At 44.4% G+C, this 18,466-nt stretch overlaps 1 long non-coding RNA gene across 1 annotated transcript in view; it reads right to left on the minus strand.

Annotated features, from left to right (window-relative positions):
- The window catches only part of LOC142769295 (uncharacterized), a 69,541-nt gene that overhangs the window by 15,060 nt on the left and 36,015 nt on the right, over positions 1 to 18,466 (minus strand). Inside the window, exon 2 of the long non-coding RNA XR_012885754.1 lies at positions 12,308 to 12,371. This is a non-coding gene — a long non-coding RNA (uncharacterized LOC142769295). The remainder of the gene's footprint in view (positions 1 to 12,307; positions 12,372 to 18,466) is intronic.

The raw sequence follows: 18,466 nt of genomic DNA on the forward strand, positions 1-18,466 counted from the left end.
CTCTGTGCTAGGGCCTCTCTTGTTTATTATATTTATTTATGATGTTGTTAATGTCATCTCTGGAACCCCTGTAAACATACGCCTGTATGCTGATGATTGTGTACTGTATAACTTCATTACTACCTTTCAAGACCAGTCAGTCCTCAACAACGTATTCTCGTTATTTTGCGAGTGGAGCTCAACGTGGCAAATGCCCATAAATTACAAGAAAACTGTAACTATGACTTTCGCAAATAAAAAACAGCCTCTCAGTTTCAGTTATAACTACAATGGGTGCACCCTAGCACATGTGAGTGAATTCAAATACCTAGGCATCACTTTTACACATGACCTTAAATGGGGCAAACATGTTGATCAAATAACTTGTCAAGCTCTAAGGAAACTTGGTTACTTAAAGCGAAGATTGAAAAACTCGACCAAAGATTGTAAGTTAACTGCCTACAAGACACTAGTGAGACCGATACTCGAGTACGCCTCTGTGGTTTGGTCGCCTCATCATAGAGAAATAAAGGTTAAGAGTGGACACTCCCGTAGACCCCAGCGGCCCAATCGACACTAGCACACCTAGTGGTTGGTGAGAGCAAGTGGCGTGCGCTTCCTGTTTCGGTTTCACTGGCGCAAATTTTGAATTACTTTGCATAACCGACGTTTGGCTATGACGAAAGTTCATGATTTCAGACCACTATTCATCGCACAAATGGATAGGTTTTGTAGGTCGTTTTGATTTAGCGATTCCCTGTTTTGTTTTGTTCAGTGGTTCGTGCGAATCGGTCGTGACGTAATTTTTATTTCGATTAAGTTATAATAAAAAGAGATGCAGGTAATGAAAATTCACTACGGTTTTATTCATCGCGCTTGTGTTTTTCTTTTGGAACGAGTGATCAATGTATATATCAGTCAAAGAGACAGAGTATCCGTAATGTTTTATTCAAAGGCAAGGTAGAGTCTGAGAATATAAAAAGCACAATATGACAGAGGTAGACAACAAATGCATCTCGCCTTACAAATAAATTGTAACAAATACAGAGAGAACACAGACAACGCACACATCGCTAGAGTTGGCAGAAGCCGAGAAGCTGGTGAAGTATGACACACCGGGCCAGTGGGTAAGTAAGGATCTATGGCAAAAACACAGCGCACAATGCTGATGAAGAAGGAAGAAGTGACATATACACAGCAATGAAGTCGCGAATCACGCCTGGGGTTAACCGAAATAATGCATATAAAAAAAGAGCACACAGAAAGCACACGACACAATATAGCAGAAAGGCAAAGGTGCAGTGTGCTGGCTGTGCTTAAGAACAGCTAGTCCAAAATGAAAAAAAGCAGATTTGATGCCTGCTTGTCCTCAGAAAGGTAGGGCTTTGCAGCTTGCTCACTACGTGAAAGACAAACTTTATGCTACAACACTGGCAGGTTTTGTGGCTTTTGTTATGCGTCGCCTTCATCAAAAACTTAAGATCCCAAGTGATTTGCGTCTGGGTGTTGCTGTGACGCTTGCGAGCTAAAATAGATCGTAGTCATCACTTATCCAGAATTGTGGACCTTAATTGGTGCTACGAGAGCGGTATTACAGGGCTAATAAATAGCAGAAGGAAACCACTTTGGCTCATTATTTTTCACAAAGGCTCTACATCGTACGTTATCACTCAAAAGCTATATAAAAATAAAATGGCAGCGTCCGCAGCCCCATCAAACGCTACAAGTTTGAGTATTCTTTTGAAAATTTTGATGGGCGCGATGAGGAGGTTGATGAGAAGCTAAAATACGAAAAGCGTGATAACGTGAACAGTGCCCACTTCATACTGTGTTCCTTACCCGCTCGAAGACATTTCAACAAGCGGTTTTGTTATCGATATACTACTTGAGCTGGAGAGATAAAGCATACACAGTGACCAAGCGAGCCACAGTAAAGTGTACAGTTCGCCTGCATTTGCTACAAAAATACAGACAGGATACCCAACATTCTTTTTAAGGTTATGCAAATCACTTCGAGCGAATACACAGTGTCCCTACTCCTCATAGCGGGTAACCTAAACAATGTATGCAACGAAGGAGTGGCTAGTCCAGTTGAGCTGAATATAAGCATATAAGACCATAATGAAGTCTGCTGTAACGAAGTAATAACATAACAAAGCTATTGCAGGATTCGGCTCAACTCGAATACTTTAGTGTAAACCCGCCGCTAATTGCTAACCTTTGAACTTGTCAAGCTGTATGCCTGAGATTGAAGACTGGAACCTAACCCTATCTAAGTTTCGGTTCACAAAACGCACATGCCAACATAAACGAACCCGGCAAAACATTTTCAGAAACTTCGCGCGACACCCAGCAGAGCAGAAATGAAAATCGCCAACACTTGACAGATGGTGATACAAAACATCGCACACTTTCAGGTGATGTGCAGTGGCCTCAATTATGGCAAGAAAGTGAGATTCAAGTTGTTGTACGTATACAAAAGCTGCTTCTGATGGCACAGTGAGATTCCCAAAAAGTTTGCTGGGGACGTGGTATGCTTTGAGCATTGTGAAATACTGGTGGGTACCCTTAAGTGTCTCACTGTCGTCTTTTAGTAACTGTGGGCAACTGCAACCGTCACATGCATTCCGAAGGAAGTGTTTGATGAGAAAACCAGCTACATAATATGCAGCGGAGTAATCGATAATATGGAATTGAATGTTGGTCGCAAGTTCAGAGAGATCGTCTAGAGCGGGAAAGTCGTCAGGCTGTGGCTGTGCACACTCCTCATTATCCACAAGAGACGCACTGGTGAGGGAGAATGGCGAGAGCTGCTCCTGGAGGAGGTCACATTCATCATCCTCGACATTTACGTATTCTGACAGCTTGAAGAGTTTTTTATGCAGATGTGGTTCAGGTCACAAATAAATTGTGCTACATTGGGGTTGGTGTTGCAACCCTGTTTTTGCCTAATGTGGCCAAATATGTTCTCCAGAGGATCCTGTTGAAGCCTGCGTGTTAACAAGTATTCAAAATTGCAATTTTTGGAGAGGTCGTCCCATAGTTGACAAATTGCCTGAATTGTAATTTGCCAACTTACGATAGTTTGTGGTTGACGTCTGCCAACAAACTGCCATGATGCAATCCAGGGAAGCTGGCCTCGGAGGAAGTCAATCAGCTCTGAATCATTTTTCATGATTGCATGCCGCAGCTTTTGCGAAGTTCTTTTTTTACTCGAGCTGTTCAAGGCATCTAAAATCCTGTCCATACAATCACAAAATTGAGCTGTAGTGATGGCCGAGGCAGGCAGCACCTTCGCATACACCAATGCCGTGATAGCAATCAAAACTGATGCACTGAGGACCTGAGTTGCTCTGCTGACCTTCATATTAGAAAAAGGTTTCTGATGAACGTGCCGTTCAGTCAACTTTGGAGCCAATCGCAACCGCAACTCATGTGAGGATTGGTAAAGGCCTACAATGTGCGACCAGTTAACGATGTCATCCCCAATGTATAACTTGTGTGCTTGGACATTATTGCGCGTTGTTTTAATTAAATGCGGAACATCAAAAATGTAATATACCCGCTGACCATTAACTTAAAAAAAAAGGCTTTGCTACAGTCACTCTTAGTTGGTTAGCAAGACTTACATTTGAACTGCCCTGGTCACAAATGACTGCTTTCACTGTAATATTAATGCTCCTAAGCTCCAAAATGAGTGACACCAGCAAGTTATGCATAACAGATGATGGTGTTGACGTGTGCCCTATAGTAAAAGCAACCGGTTGAACCCACTTTCTCGAAACGCCAACAAGAAGAAAAACCAGTGCTCGATCAGCGATGGTTGAAGTGCGATGAGTGCTATCATCTGTAAAACCCTGGACAACGTCTCTTGCAGCATCATAGTACAAATTCTTTTTGAGTGCTATTTCGTCGAAAACTAAAGCGCACACTCGGTCCCGTTCATTCTAAGCTTGAGTATTTGTTGCAATGGAAGAACGGATTCCTGAAATTATGCCTGGAGTCATCTTTACATTAGCTAGCCACCTCCTTAATGAACGCCGGGAGGGCAAAGAAAAATATGGAGCCAGAAATCGGTATGCTCGCGGACCTCGGAAGATGGAAGAACGGATTCCTGAAATTATGCCTGGAGTCATCTTTACATTAGCTAGCCACCTCCTTAATGAACGCCGGGAGGGCAAAGAAAAATATGGAGCCAGAAATCGGTATGCTCGCGGACCTCGGAAGTTTAAGTGAAGAGCAAATTTCTTGAACCACACGAGAAACCGCTTGCCCTTGCGTTTGGGCCTCAAGCGAACATGTGCAGAAAGAAGTTTAAAAACCTCCTCGGTGACGTGCGGTCGGATAACTTCAAGGGCCTTTGAAGTCGATGACGGTGCTTGGTGAGGCTGTCTCCGCAGTCTTTTGATAGTTTTCCGCTGTGCTGCTACTTTGGCTTGCAGATGTTTAATGATTTGCTTGTACTTCATTGATGGAGACATTGTCGCTGGCACACAGGAACGCACTGCAATAAACAAAAAAATGGATGTAAAAGCGAAGAACAACTAATCCCATACGAGCACTTTCCTCACTCTTTCAGACCCAAGGTGCACAACTTTCTGTGTTGCAAAGTTTTCGATTCCACTACCTAAAAACAAACCATTCACAATGTTGACAATGCACACAAAAAAAATAAAAATCACTGAGAGCCCACCCTTACATTTTGTAAGTGCACACGTAGTGTCCTTTTGAGGATAGTTTCCTCAGAATGTCCTAAACATAAAATAGCACATTAAAAACAGCTGCAATAAAAGCATAGTCACCATTTTCTCTAGGGCACTCAGGCGTGGAGCTGTTGGCGGAGACGTCTTCTGGAGGATTTTGTGAAGCTTGTTCAGTGCCTCGGACAGTGCTGTCGGAACAATCTTGCGAGCGGCCTGTGGAAGTCTCTATATCAATCCACTCTGGTGTCGAAGTGAACATACAACTTACCGGTCACGCAAGTTCCTTTTGTGACAGCTGAATGACTGGTTAAGGTTTTCTCCGGCAAGACGAAGTCAGCGGAAATTCTTTCACCAGCTACAAGGGAGCTGCCACCTGCAGAGGTTTGGTCAACAGTCAATTTCGGTAAAAAAAAGAAATCGCGACACTGAACGCACCCTGTTCATCGGGGCACCTCAATGTGTAGGAGCCGCTTTTTGAAGCCTCTACCGCAGGTCCTGAAGAAATGAAATTACGACAATGTATCAGTAAGAGGCTTAAAATAACACAAACTGAAGCTCATCCGCACCTTGCAGTGCAGCTTCTGCAGCCATGTCACAGTCACTACTTGAAGCGACGCTCAGAGAACCTGCATATATGTGCAGTTGGTACAAGTTACAAAGCTTGTAGCATGGGGAAACTTAAACAGCTCTTTCAAATGCATAAATTGGTCGAACGTGGAAGAAAAGAGAAGGCACCAACTAGGAAACAAGTAATTTGTGATTTTTGGAATTATCAGCAGTGGCAGCTTTCACTGATGAAAGGTATACGTACATGTGCACTCAGGCTTGAAGATAACGTGAAATAGCCCTTTAAAGTCTTTTAAAACAAGTTGCACAGGTCAAGAGCATCAAAAAATGACAGAAATGTAAAGCTGCTGTTAGGAAGGTAATAGCCCACAATTCACAAAATTTAAGACTTTCCAAGTGTTACTTCCATAGTGAGGCTTCTCCATCGGCTACAAAGATCTTCACGGTTAACTGTCGCCACTGATTCAATACAAGTGGCTGCTATTGCACATATTTGAGTTTCAGTCAATCACTTACATGGTGCAGCTGGTTGCACACTGGGAACAGCCATTGTTGTAAGCCTTGTGTGCCCAGGGTCCATGAAACTTTGAGCAGTAAAATGGCCGCTACAAACCCTGTACGTTGCGTACAATAGGCTGGCCGGCTTATTAAGGAGACCATCGCGTCCAGCATGCTGCATCCATGCTTTCATCCTGCATTGGCAATGAACTATCAGCTGAAAGGGGAAGTGCTTGAATAGTGATTTTTTATTGTTACCCTCACTGAGTAAGTACGAACAGTAAGCCTAAAGACATGCAAATCATACAAAAGCTTTAACACACCTGCCGTCCCGTGGTATGCGGAAGAAACTCGTCCCAGGCTTCTTGTGAGTTCTGCCATTGTTGAAGCACCACGATACACAGCAGTAGCTGCCGTAGCTTGGACCGCCGGACGGCATGGCGTCAGCGCGGTCTGAAAATGTTAGTAAGTGGATGCTTCGCTGTCAAATTACGAAAAAGATATGTGCACGTCATAAGTGTACCAACAAACCCCTTTGAATGATTAGCTAATCGATGCACAATACAAAACCAGTGATACATCTCTGACCCGTAAAACTCTGACTTGCAAAGATATACGTCAAGACCACGTACAAAGATCTTCAGAAGTTTCCAGGCCGCTATCCCTTGTAATGCAATGGTATCGCGGCCTGGGAACTTTAGAACACCTTCGTACGTACGCAGTATCAGCAGTACCTTGGGAAGAAAAATCGTAGTTGAAATTTATGCGGTAAAATTATATTGGAAACGTCCAAAAAATTTGTGAGCAGCTTGCACTAGTGGCACAAGGCTAGCGAAAAAACGAAGATGATGGCCACTTGGCTAGTCCAGATGTGCCTCCGGCACACCAAGAAATATTCGTGTTCCGAGCCTTCGGGAAACGCGTCGTGAAGCATGCGAGGCCCAGCGAATGCTTCTCAATATTTTGCACCGAGCCTATGACCTAGCTGCCCAGCTACGCTCAGCGCACAGACGCTCGCGTCCGTGGCAGACGCTGCACGCGTCGCCTCGGCTTGACGCCGTGCCGCCTTTGCTATACTGCATACGTTGCCCAATGTTCCCGTCTAGCCGCCGCATAGAGCCACAAACTTTCTTTTTAGCGAACCTCCCAGTCCTTACAAGCTTCAGAAAAAGGTTACAACTGCGTGAATGAGACGCCACGTAAGAAACAAACTCGCACACTCGAAGCGCAACGTGTGTGTGTGTGCATCTTTCTATGTTTGTTGCATGGTGTCTTATTCGCGCAAGTGTAACCGTTTTCTGAAAAAATCACCCAACAAGACCAACAACATGTCATTCAACGAGCTTCGCTTGAAAACGTGCCTCACCAGTTATCTCACGCACGAAAACGCCGACGCAGCCGACGTTGACGAAAGCGACGAAAGCTTCTCGCTGTCAGTCATGCATGGGCTTGTCGCTGGGTAGATGGTGTTTATGACAGTACGGCTGAAGAAAAATAATCGCGTAAAGTGTGTTGAATAAATTGTTTTTATGTATAAAGAACATACCAAATTTGGGCGTATAATTATTATTTTGTAAAAACGATTCTGTTGCATTGATTATAACTGTTTTTTTTTGCGCTTGCGCCCTCTGACGTTTGGTGAGAGCACTAGTTCGTTACGTAGTCGTGACGCACTTCCTGAGGCCAGGTTTCGCGGAGTGTCCGCTCTTGTATTCTTCTTTCTCTATGGCCTCATCTTGAGCAAGATAAAAACAGGTTAGAATCTGGGCAGAATAAGGTTATACGGTTCGCTTTTAACCGTTATGATCGGGACTTCTCCCCGTCTTCACATGCTCATTTGTTGTCACTTAATTCACTGGAACACCACCGTACACGTGAGAGTATTATCTTGTTGCACAAGATTGTACACAAAATGACCCGCGTTCACGCGCCCTTATCTTTCGCTGATATACCAGCGCGTACAACACGTGGAACAGACGCTTTGAACCTTGTACCCTTCAGGTCTCGTTTGGAATGTTTCAAATTCTCTTTTTTTCCGCGTGTGGTGGAAGTTTGGAACAAGCTTGATGGTGCATTGCGTAGACTGAACACTGTAGAGTTCGAGAAAAATTTTATATGTTAGTCACATAAGTTTGTGCGCACTATTGTTTGTTTCTGTGCTTTTGTTGATTTTTCTGTACCCGCTCCTGCAATGTCCCAGGCATGGGACAGCAGTACTTCTAAATAAAATTCATACTGCACCTTCATATTATTATCTATACCTACAAGCAAGTCACTTTTAGTGCAGACTCTATTTAACTCATTGGTTATTATTATGATTTTATTAACATTTATCTTATTCTGTCATACAAGGCTTTCATGCTTCCTATGCGTTATTACTAAAACCATCTGTGTCTTTTGAATGACAGCTGTTATCTGTTCATCCATTTGAAATAGCATTGTAGGCCTTCAAACAATGCCCATTCTCTTGAAATACCACTGTAAGTATTCAAGCACCATATTTATTAAACAGTAGGTGATTTCAGCTATGTCAGTAGTCGAGGCAACTGGCGAATAAAAGAACACAATAATGACGAAAAGGGAAGCGTATAAACGTAATGTTGAAAAAAAAACAATGCGTACACTGTTGTCTTGATTACGAACTTAGGTGAATACATGCACTGTCTGATATCAGAGCACCAGAGTGTTGTTTATCCTGCCAGCTCTCTTTCTCTAAACAGTCCCTTGATTGATTGATTGATTGATTGATAAGTGTGGTTTAACGTCCCAAAACCACCATATGATTATGAGAGACGCCGTAGTGGAAGGCACCGGAAATTTAGACCAGCTGGGGTTCTTTGACGTGCACCCAAATCTGAACAAACGGGCCTACAACATTTCCGCCTACATCGGAAATGCATCCGCCGCAGCCTCTAGGCAGTCCGTGTAAGGACAATCAAATTTTGGTCAGCTCTACAATAAAGACTGATGGTTTCTCCTGGGAAAACTGCGATCTCTTAATTATTCCGTAACCGTTAAATCTGCCCTATATACAAATTGCTTCAGTGAAGACTCGATTTGCATTGCATGACGTTCATGCCTTCTTCGGGGTCGATAACCCTTATGATGGAAGAATTTGACAACTCACACCGCAGATGATGCAGTTCCTCATTTGGGAATACGCACACGCATCATTAGGTCGAAAAATTGGATTATCTCACGTACAGTGTGAATTGATGATATGCGAAGCACGAATGAGAAGTGTTGATATGTCACTTAAAATCAGCGCAACGTTACGAGGTGGAGGTAAATGATGCCGTGCATCATTTACCTCCGTGCATCACTTCCCTGTCATGATTCTCATGTTTGGATGTGTCGCTTACCTTCATCATCTATTCGCTTCACGTGATACCAAATTTAGTATAAGACGAAGCTAGCAAAACGGCCGTGGGCACTCCATGAGGGTGGTATGTTGTCATGTTTTTACATGACACGCGTGTCAGGTCATCATGTTTGCACCAGTCATATATTTCGTCATCCATTGACATCATGCAACACCAAATTTGGTACATGTGGAGCTTGGGAAATGGCCGCGAGCGCATCATGAAGGGCCTAATATAATCCAATGTAGCGCTGACGCGTGTGCATGCTGGGCACATAGACGCTGCGTTAGCAAAACGCGAGTACACTATAGTCTGACGCCAGGCGCGACCAGCGTCCACTGGCGCAGCTCCACGGCGACCGGCGCCAAATAAATCATTCTGCATTTTGCTCCGATGCGTCACCCAGACTACGCTTCGTCTCCCTCGTATTGTGACAGAGGGATGCCGGACGCTCTCAAACGCGCATGCGTCAAAGCAACGCAGCACGGCGCGCGCCTGCGAGTATATGGCAGGATTGGTACCTGCAGCGTGGCAACGCCGGCGTGACGCGACGAAATGAACGCCGGTGAGTACGCGCATGGCGTTACGTCTAAATGTATTGGCGTCATCACTGTGCCATGTAGTCATGTTGTCACATGACAGGCATCTCATGATTATCATTTTTGCACAATCACATACCTTCGTCATCCATTGACGTCACTTAATACCAAATGTGGCATATGTGAAGCTAGCGAAACGGCCGCGAGCACATCATCAGTTCGTCATCCATTGACGTCACCTAATAGCAAATGTGGCATATGTGAAGCTAGCGAAACGTGCGTGAGCGCATCATCAGTGTGGCATGTAGTCGTGTTCTTACATGACACGCATGTCGTGATTATCATGTTTGGATGTGTCATTTACCATTGCCGTCCGTTCGCGTCGCGTAATACCGAGTTTGGCGCATGTGAAGCTAGCGAAACGGCCGCGAGCACATCATGAGCGTAGCATGTAGTCATGTTGTGACATGACGCGCATCCAATGTTTATTATTTCATTAGGTTTGCACCAGTATCCAATCTTCGTCATCCATTCACGTCCCGTAATACCAAATTTGGTATAAGTGAAGCTAGCGAAACGGCTGCCAGCGCATGATGAGCGAAACATGTAGTAATGGTGTACATGACACGCGTCTCATGATTATCATGTTTGCACCAATCGCATACCTTCGACATCCATTCACGTACTGTAATACCAAATTTAGTATATGTGACCCTAGGGAAACGGCCGCATGCGCATCATGAGCGTGGCATGTAGTCATGTTGTTACATGACACACATGTCATGATTTTAATGTTGGGGTTTGTCGCTTTGCAACATGCCATATGAACGAAACCACCGCAACAGCTACAGGACCATGAAATGTAAATCATGACATTCATGACACACATTTCATGATTTTCATGTTATGACTAGTCAAGTATGTTCTTCATACAGTCACAATATGCCATACCAAGTTTGGTATCGATACCATTAACGAAACAGCCAGGAGAGCTAAAAGTCGTAGGTGGCTAGATAGATAGATAGATAGATAGATAGATAGATAGATAGATAGATAGATAGATAGATAGATAGATAGATAGATAGACAGATAGATAGATAGATAGATAGATAGATAGATAGATAGATAGATAGATAGATAGATACGCTCAAGGTAGCTGAAGTTCGTTAAGAAATGCTTCGCATTTAACTAGTAAATACGTGGCACAGATTCGGGCATTTAACAATTCTTGGCAGCCTCCATATACGGAAGCGGCACTTACTTCTATACACTGGAGTGTTTATTATGCTTATAAACTTTCATTTATTCTTAAACACTTCTTTATACTTATGACCTAATTAGTATATTTATGAGTCTGATTTTAGTAGTCAAAGTTTTGAGAGCACTCTCTGTAGGGCATCGGGGACAAAGGGTACAGATAACGTAAATGAAAAAAAGTTCCATTCCAACAATACACATTGTTCGATAGGTGTTGGTGAGACAGGAGGTGCGAGAAACAATTATGAATAACAAAACAGCGGAAAGTTGACCAAGTTGGTAATAATTCCTGATAATACAAATTGGGCGTCCATACGAGGACACAAGGGAAGAGATCACGATTGGACAATGGGAACGGACTTTGTGTGGTCTTCATGTTTTGTCTTGGGCCGCAGCTTGTACGCCTCCTTCCTTTTACCATGGAGAAGAAGCATGGATAAGCGAAAACGTAAAAAGTTACTCACGGTAAGCAACCCGCAAAGAAAGCGGTAAAATAAAAGACGCCTCAATACTACGGGAAAACTGATGCGAGGTCACATGCTACCCCTAGTCGTCTCGCTTGTATAGGGAAAGTGGGCGGAAGACGATGGAGGGCCGTGGGCGTAGCAAGGGCACCGCTTGGTTTCCCTGGCGCGGTACTGACGTGTGACTTACGCTAGGCAAGGCATCGGTGGCAGATGTTGCCCTGACGAGATGGAAGAGGTGCCAGAGTGGTGTCTGGCGATTAATTTCCACGCCCTCGATAAGCGGGTTGTCTTGACGCCTTTGTTTCTTTCAGTATACGGAGGCGTCCGCCCGTTTCTTGCCCAATCTGTCAACTTCCACTTTTCGGCATGCGCGAATAGTCTCGCCAATTTACGATGCTGCTTCATCTTTCCTGAGGCGGGATCATTCAGGAAACGTCGTAAGGGGGCTCGCTGGTATGTTTAGTGCCGTTTTTGTACGCGGATTCGTGCTGGGCCCTCATACGTGGGCTGAGGCCTTTATTTCTGAATCTACGCTTGCCAACCACGTGATTCAACAGATCTTCAAGCACACACCATATTGTGCGCCGAGATTATTGAGAAGTTAACAGCTATGCCTGCGTTATAGTACACGTGTCGATTTTCGCACCGTGGTGCATTTTGCCTGTGCATGAGAATGCCTTATTTTATTTTATCAGAGAGATATGGGGCCCATAGGTCGCCGTTTAGGCCTCCTCTGCTAATGGGTGTGCATAAGTGTGTGGCACAAAATTTTTCAAATCCGAGAAAAGCCTTTTTTAAAGAAATGATCACGTTAGCCACTTCCCCAGTTAAAAATATATTCGTTGAGTTAAACAGATTCCTCCCGTCGTCTCTGGTAAAACTTGACATAATTATTTCTCAAGTAAATTTGTCATAACACTCGGGTATGCACTTACCTTCAGCGATACCTGATAAGCGCCAGAAAATATTGCCATCGTTTTGCTGCTTCTAAAGGCACTCCTGCAAAAAATGTTCATACTGGAATTATCCTTTCTATCCGTTTAACTCAGACGAACGAAGAAATGCACATAAACGTTTACGCGAATGAGTACATCCCTTACATAGTCGTTATAACTATTTTCTTGTGTTATCGCTTGCTGTTCTGCTAAGCTAGATAACTGGGGAGTGCATTAAGGGTCCTCTATAGGCACTTTTCAAAGATACCAAAAACGAGCGTTATTCTCTTCCGGCGTTTCCCGTCGTGATGCCAGCACTTACCTTGTGGGACGTCAGGATAAAATAAGCTGTCGATCGGTCATCATACGAGACATATCTGCTGTGAATTCTCTCGTATTCTTTTTTGTCCAGCAGTCGCATGCCCATACTGCCTTCCGTCACATCGCAATTATTCGCGATCAACTGATCTCACTTTGTTTTTGCATCTTCCCAAGCGCAGATGGCAGCGTGTCATTGGAAAGGGCAAAACTCTGACTGGCTCAACGCTTACTGCTAAAATTCCACGCGTTTTATGAAAAGATAACTGGTTAGGACGAAATAGCGCTTCTAGGAAGTGTATATAGTGAAGGCGAAAGAGAAAAGATACCCTTGTGCCTTTTGTTGGCGTGGTTGAGGCGCCCTTTAGGGTTTATACACCCTCGGTTATTACCTTTCATCAGTTTTGCAGCAAGAAAATGAATGCAAGAAGAACTGCTTAGCCAAAATGAAAAAAAAAAACGCCAGGCCTGCGCGACAACAAAAGCTAGAAGAGCTGTCTTTCGAAGCCTTTTCTAAACATTCATCGGGTAACTGCTGCAAGCACACTTGGTAGGTAGCCTCTACGGCATTATTAACAACAATTACAAGGTAGTAGAGCAGCATTTACTATGCTATTTTTCGTCATTCTTCTGAGAAGCGTTGTATACGCTTAACACTTGCAAGGAATTTCGTGCCAATTGTTCATGTCATGGTTGATGACGATGAGGAATTATCCCTGAATCGGGTATGCGCCGCAGTAATTTCGGGAAAAAAGATTTTGTAATGGGTTGGAGCATTGGGCGACCCACTAGTTACGCCATTCGCATTGTGTGACGCTGGGTTGTTCATTTGCTGATCTAAAACGCTTTATTACTCATATTAACGCAATTCTTTTTCCGACATCAAGCCTGCCTAAGGCAAGTTTGCGAACAAGTCTCAAGCAGCGGCGTGACTCAGTGATAGAATACTGAGCTGGCACGCAGTGAACCCGAGTTCGTGCCCCACTGCATGCGTGCTTGGCACTAGGTTTTTATTTTATTTCGCGATAGTGTTTATGTACACCAGTGGCGAAAAACTACTGCGCCACGCATGACCCGAGCTTTGATCTCATAACAGCTTTCACGCTAAAAAATCACGCCATATCCATGGAGTGAATGATAATGAGTGGGTCGAAGCGTTCATCCATCCGTCCGTGCATTTGTGCTTCTGTCCATCTCTCTGTCCGTCCGTGCTTCCACACGTACGTACATCCATCCGGGCGTCCGGATGGATGGATGGACAGAGGTATGGACGGACTTATGGACGCACGGACAGAAGCAAGAATGAACGGAAGCATAAATGAATGGAAGCATGGCTGGACAGACAGACAGACGGGCGGACAGAAGCACGAATGTATGGACGGACGGAAGCCCGGGTGCATGGACGCGCAGACGGACGGACGAAAGCATGCATAGACAGAAAGACGGACGGACACACGAACAGACGGAAAGAAGCACGGACACATGGATGGACGGACGCACGGACGGTTGAACACATGGATGAACGGATGAATGCTTCACCGAACTCAACCTTCACTCCGTGGATAGCTGGGGAAACCATTAATGCCATGGAATGAAAAAACTTTATTTCGGTCCTGCAGGACGCGCTTAGCGCGTAGCGGGCGTCTCCCACGTAGGGACCGACAGGGAGTACCTGGCGGCCGCTTCGTGGGCCTGCTGGACGGCCCATCGCTGGTCGGCGAGAAGTGAGCTCCTGAGGGACCTCTCCCACTTGCTTGAGGTAGAGTCGGGAGGAGTTGTTCTACACTCCCAGAGCATGTGTTCGAGTGTCGCTGTGTGTCCACATGATGGGCATGTGTCGCTGGGGTATGCATCGGGATAATAAACGTGAAGCGTGGCGAGGTTTGGGTACGTGTGTGTCTGTAATAGGCGTAGGGTTAATGCCTGCGGTCGGTTAAGTTTCGGATGTGGGGGTGGAAAAATGCGGCGTTCCAAGTAAAAGTGCTTTGTAATTTCATTGTACGTAATTGGTGCATCCCGATTGGTATCCAACCCAGCAAGATGAGGTTGTCCTGTGGCAGTGCGGTCGGTAAGTGCGCGCGCTGCATCATGGGCGATCTCGTTGAGGTTGGATAGGGCACCCGGCACCTGGCCGAGATGGGCGGGGAACCAGATGACAGTGTGGTGCTTCAGGGCACTCGGGTCCGCATTGCGCAGGATACGTAACGCCTGGTTGGAGATGACTCCGCGTTCGAAGGCTTTGATGGCCGGCCTGGAGTCGCTGTAGATGAATTCCCGTTTGCTGTCGAGCATAGCTATAGCTATAGCTACTTGCTCCGCTACTTCGGGGTTTCGGGTCTAGTTATATTATTCCCAAAGACATATACACACAACGCCAACTCTTCAGTAAGTCATAAACTATAGGTGGTGTAAGGATGACAGCGCCGCTGGGGTTCTGGCACTTGATTAGCCAGAACTTGGGCGCATACTTGGCTCGAGGAACACAAAGTATACGACATTTAACACTCCTGGCCGTTTCGATAACGGTATCTCTAAGGAGATTGGTATGGGATAACATGACTGTATGACGACCATTAGTGACTAGTCATAACATAAAAATCATGACGTGTATGTCATGAATGTCATGATTTACCTTTCGCGGTCTTGCTGCTCTTGTGGTGGTTTCGTTTACATAATATATTTCAAAACTGGTATGGTATGACGTGACTGCATGGCGAACATAGGCGACAGACTCTAACGCGGAAATCATGACATGCATGTCATGTAAGTCATGACTACACGTCACGCTCATGGTGAGCTCGCGGTCATTTCGCTAGCATGGAAAGAGCGCAAGAGTTGCACACTTAACCTGACCTACATAAAAACACAACAATGACTGTACAACAGAGACACGTAAACGCACATGATCACAAACAGATACACGTTGACACCGATGTACTAATAACTGCAAGCAAGCAAGTACACATCGCACACACTGGCACTTTGGTATGGTCCTCGGACAGGGCCATTAGCTAAGTGCACCTTCCACATCTCGACAAAACAAAACGAGCCATCTGTTGCGCTTCCACTCGTTCTTTCCGTGTCGACGGGACTTTCATCGAAGAATGCCACCGAACACAAACGAGTCGGCTGCGGAAACTCAAACCTTACAGGAAGGTTCTTGTTCATCAACACAGCCTCCATCAATTTCTTTTTGTTTCAGGCTGCTATAATCAAAAACACTGTTTTCAAGAGACTGTATCTTACGTTACAGTAGTATATATCTTTTTTTTTTACAGTTAGGCGTCAGTCAAAACTTTCGCAGAACGTTAACGATTATTTGCGAATTTAGTTTTCTCTGCTGTCATTTGCTATTGTTTCTGCGTCTATTTCGAGGATGGAGTGCGACAATTACTGCGAAAATGAGCACAAATATTTTTTTAATGGCGATTTGTACATTTGTCCGCACCTGCATGCCCTGCGCTTGAGATTCCTGGAACTTTCTTGATCTTAGTTCAGATCACAACAAAGCATCAATACAATCAACCGAAAAGGAAAGGATGGGGAATAGGAGAATAAAAACGAGAGGAAAGAAGAAGATAATGAAGGTAGACTCTCTCAGGCCACATTGTTTCACGGAGCTACATTAGGTTATAGTCACAATAATGTCTTCTCTACTGCATTCGATCAAACAAGTAAAATACGTAGCATCCTCATTCATTTGTTTTTGTTTATATTATAGTTTTCTATATATTTGTTTTTATATTGATTATTTTTATGACGTACTATCTTTCATGTTTATTATCACATGTATGATCATCTCCGTCACAGTTTTCACCTGACAGTCTCATCATTTCTTTGTTATTATTTTCGTTCATTCGGTGTTTCAATTACAGTGGAGCTGTTATTGCCATGGTCTGCTTTGTGTTGTAAATGAAAAATTATCACCTACATGAATCGGCACAGGCTCTCTTCATCCTCCACTTCCACTTCTGCTTCGCTCCCGGAGCACGTGCTCTGATGGGACCGGTGTGGGATGCACTGACGGGCGAAAGAAAGAGTAAAGAAGGAGAGAGAGAGAAGGAAATACAAAGAAAAAGAGAGAAAGAAAGAAATTCTTGGTCAAAAAGATTTCGTGGTGAGGCGTTATTGAATCATGCGTATACATGATGCGTAGCTGAGCATCGTAACCTCTCGGCTATGTAGGCATGCTAGCATAGCATAGCATAGCCTTGTATAGAATAGCACGGTATGGTATTGTATAGTTTAACATGGCAAGGAAAGGGAAATGATAATTAGGGTAAGAAAGAAGGGAAATTTGGGAAAGTAAAGCACAGCAGGAAAAAAAAGAAAAGAGAGACAGCAAGCGGGGAAAAGAGAAAAAAGCGAGAAAAAAAATAACGAGAGAGAAAGACAGGTCGAAATAGAAATAAGCGAAGACCAAAAAAATACGAAAAAAGGAAAGCATTGCTATGTGTAGTAGAGTTAGCAAGGTGTGGGAGAGGAAGAGGTGAGAAGGTAAAAACCAAGCCACGTCAAGACGAGCTAGGTGCCAAACAGCTCTGATCTGTCCCAACCTTGAGTGACTTAGTGGAAGCTGCAATAATTAATAATTCTTTCACCTAAAGTTTTTTTAACTCTTTAAAGTCTTCAACTTAAATATCGTGTCTCCCGGTTCTTGGCCTACCACCCTTGTGGACGGGTGCCATTCAGAAGGGGACACGTTAATGATAACCATTATTGTCGTCGTTCGGTCAATGCGTAGAAGACACTGCGACTTTTACTTGAAGTGAATGCGCCTATTACCTGCATCCCTCTAGATTAAAAAATCACTCTTCTTGTTGATTTCTATGAAACAAATAAACGTTTTTTTCCTAAACACAATATTTCAATAGGCCTTGCTAGTACACTTTAAACACAGCATGTCCCCCATTATGTATCGCTGGCTGCACTCATCTCGCGGTTTAGTTTGCGCACTTTCTCATAAGATCGATGGCGTGGCTGGGGTTGGCCGCGCTTACATATTGTATTTCAATACATTGTTCCAAAAGAAAATGCGCTTTTACCAACATATCTTTCTGGCAGCTTTGTCAGTGCCAGATCGCGTTCATTTGAATACATCACGTTGCCTATACCGCCGTCTGATTCGGGGTTACGTCTAGCTGTCGCCCAAGACAGCACTCCCATTTCAACGAGGGTGCGACGACATGATGATGCTTCTCATGCAAGCCGTACGTCACTAGCGCCGATTGCTATGACGAAGGCGAGTGATTGCAGGGAGGGTGTGAAGGTACAGCGAGCGGGCTCGCACCATCACTCTCATAGGCTCGATATGTACGCTACCGGAATGCGTTATAACTGAGGACACGCCGAAACGATTGCGACGCGAGCTCGGAGAGCATGGCAACTGAAATTGATGGCGAGGCACGGAATAGGGTCACAGAGAGTCCCGTCATCCTCCCAGCTCCAGTTATTTGCAGCGGCACTGTTCTAAAGACGATAGCCTGCATGCTTCCACTTATTGGTCTGGTGGTAAGTCGTTTATGTACGAATGATAATATAGCACAGTTTTTTTTTTTGTGCCGTGCCAGTAATTCCTTCGACTTTGTGATTAAAGAATACACAATGAACGCTGAATGATTTCTGTGAAAACACGTTACATTTTTTTGTTATACCGATTCTCATGACCCAGGAATCAGTCATGTATGTTTTTTTCTCGTCCCTTTTTGCCCATTGATGCCTTTCGGTGAGGTCAAGCAGGTTCAGCAAAATTTTATTCTGCCCAGTTTTTTTGCAACTATTTCACCCTTTCCCGAGCATGGAGCTGCCAAAGGTTTCACGGCCAATCGCTGGAAATAAGGA

This window comes from Rhipicephalus microplus, chromosome 1, assembly GCF_043290135.1.
Source record: "Rhipicephalus microplus isolate Deutch F79 chromosome 1, USDA_Rmic, whole genome shotgun sequence".
In the NCBI taxonomy this organism is placed as follows: Eukaryota; Metazoa; Arthropoda; class Arachnida; order Ixodida; family Ixodidae; genus Rhipicephalus; species Rhipicephalus microplus.